We start from the raw sequence: 2983 nt of genomic DNA on the forward strand, positions 1-2983 counted from the left end.
AAAACATCTTATAAACAAACACAAATAAAACTAAAAATTTACAGAAGCCAAACTTCCCTCCCTACCCCGACTCCCACCCGCTGCTAAAACTCCAAATGCTTCCAGTAAGTTTTAGTTCACAGATGTCGAACTTCAAACAAAGAATGCCGAGTATATTTAGGTGCAATTGCAGCAGTGTGTGAGGAGTCCGCCATGATGTGTCGACTGGTCATTCATACGGAGTTGTGATCAAAAAATAAAAATAAAATGTGGGAAAAGAAAGGAAAGAATCAAGGGAAGAAAAAGTGGAAGAGAACGAAGCGAAGACAGTAAAGAAGAGAGTAAAGAGAAATGTTTCGCCCTTTGTTGTGTGTTTCATAGCGTTTCCCCGAGTGTTCATGTTGAGAGCCTTATGGGATCATGTGGCAGAAGAAAGCAGTGTGCCAAGTGTAAAATAGTGACAGAGAAGAGTCGACCTTAAAATCTCACTTCTTCCCGTGAGATCAGACAAAGGAAAATATTAAATGAGACGCAAAAGCTGTTTCTTTTCTCTCTGTGTCTTTGTCCGACTGTCTGTCTGTGCTTTAACTAGTAGTCTTTCTTCCTCTCTCCTTCAAATCTTTCATTTTCTTTCTTCTCTCTATCTATTTTCCTCCCCTCCTCCTCCAGATTATCCCTCCTGCAATGTCTAAGGAGTGTTTTACTAATTGAGAGTGCAAAGCAAACAGTGTAGTCGCTTCGTAATTTTCATTCAGTCCTTTCACTAAGGTGAACTGTGTGGAAAATATCACGCTTCCCTCTCTATCTCCATCTCTCTCACGGCCTCGAAGTAAGCCACTCTTTACCTCCACTGTTATTTTCATCTCTCTCTCTCCTTCTTTTTCTCTCATTCTCCTTCTCTTTCTTCATCTCAGCAAATATTTAACCTCTCTTTCTCGAACACATTTTCTTTCTTTCTGTCTTTTCCCACCCACCCGTCATTTCGCCCACTCCACCTTCACTCTTCTTTTCCCTCTCTCTCTCTATCCCTCTTTGAAAATTCTAACTTTACCGCATACTTAAAATAGTCTCTGTTGATCAACTGTTCATTTTATTATCGTTTGTTCCTTTTTTCCTACCTCTCTCTTTTTATATCTATTTATCCATCCTGTTGTGTCTGTTCCTGTGTACAAACACACACATATACATTAATATCTATCTATCTAGCTAGCTGTCTGCCTGTCTGTCTGCCTGTCTGTCTGCCTGTCTGTCTGCCTGTCTGTCTGCCTGTCTGTCTGCCTGTCTGTTTCTAATCTCTCTCTCCCCCCCCCTCTTTCTCTCTCTCTCTCTCTCTCTCTCACACACAGTCTGTTTTTTATCTGTCATTTTGTTTCTCCGTTTCTCTGTTTCTCTATCTGCCTGTCTGTCTATCTATCTATCTATCTATCTATCTATCTATCTATCTATCTGTCTGTCTATCTATCTATCTATCTATCTATCTATCTATCTATCTATCTATCTAATCTATCTATCTATCTATCTATCTATCTATCTATCTATCTATCTCTTTATCTATCTGTTTCTCTGTCTATCTATCAGTCTGTCTGTCAGTCTGTTTGTCTGTTTGTCTGTCCATTTGTCTCTCAATCTCTCCTGTGTGTCTGTCTCTCCCCCCCTCTCTCTCTCTATCTTTCTCCATATATCTGGTTTTTCTTTCCTATTCTTTCTCACATTTCTCTATTTCTCTCTTCCTTTCTTTTCCCAACTATTTACTTATCTATGAATCCCACACTCATAATTCTATCCGATTTCTTTCCTCATTCACTTCAGCTTTCTTCTCATCTTTCTTCTTTCTTCCTTTCTTCCTTTCCTTCTATTTGACCGTCTATCCGTCTATTTATCTTCTCACCCACGTCCGCCCTTTTCTTTATCTTACACTTTCTAACATCAAAGGATAATTTTCCAGGCATAGAACTTGATTTTCCAGTACTCTTCCATATTTAGAGCAAAACGTACTGGTTCTTTTTCAGTTGGCGAGTTCCTTTTATCTTTCAATAGCGACTGGATAACTTTGATATCGCTATTTAATCTACATCACCCCACTGATTTCTACTTTTTAGTCTTGTTCAACGCTTTACTTGCCTTTCAGAACATTATTGCTATGCTTAATTAATATTATTAAACTCATAGGCTAATTGCATTAACAGTTATTATAAGATAATTCTGAGTTGTCTTTACGGATTAAGTTAAATTTAATTTTCTTAACGAGTAAATAACTAACGTAAAAAATATTTTATTTATGAAATACAGTTTTAATGTATGGGACTGGATGTTAAAAAGCACCGGTGAGGGAACATGAAGTCTTCAGATTCTATTAGATTCCAGTAGATATTTCAGAAATACGTTACTCGCGACCCGTCATTTTTCAAATAACCATTTAATTTTATCAGGAAAAGAAAATAAACTTAAATTCTGGCAGCGACTCATAGAAATGCTAAAAAAAAAAAAAAGCAGAAAAACAAATAAACACTGTTTTGATCAACTGTTTCCTACATTACAGCTTGGTCCCTTCTCTTTCGTTATTTCTCTTCGTGTCTTTTTATCCATCTTGTTGTGCCTGTTTCCTTTTCTTTCCATGAGCTTCTTGCGCAAAGGTCCTATGTGACTGAATTATATGAGATTTTACTGTAAGTGAATATTCTTTTATAATAATTTTGTTCAAATATTAATATCTTTAATTGATTTATTACATAGTCACTAGCATTAGGAATTGAAATTATATGACATTCATTTCTTTGTACTTATTTTTCAAGGGAATTAGTAACGAAAGAGATGTGAAATAGCGACAATCAGTATTCGAAATACCTTTTTTTAATCTTCCTCACCGATACTTTACCACTACTCAACAATGTTGGTGACCCTTATAAATAATAATTTAGAAATCGTAATAACGAATATGTGGTTACACACACACACACACACACACACACACACACACACACACACACACACACACACACACACA

The sequence above is a fragment of the Octopus bimaculoides genome, chromosome 3 (assembly GCF_001194135.2).
Source record: "Octopus bimaculoides isolate UCB-OBI-ISO-001 chromosome 3, ASM119413v2, whole genome shotgun sequence".
Classification (NCBI taxonomy): Eukaryota; Metazoa; Mollusca; class Cephalopoda; order Octopoda; family Octopodidae; genus Octopus; species Octopus bimaculoides.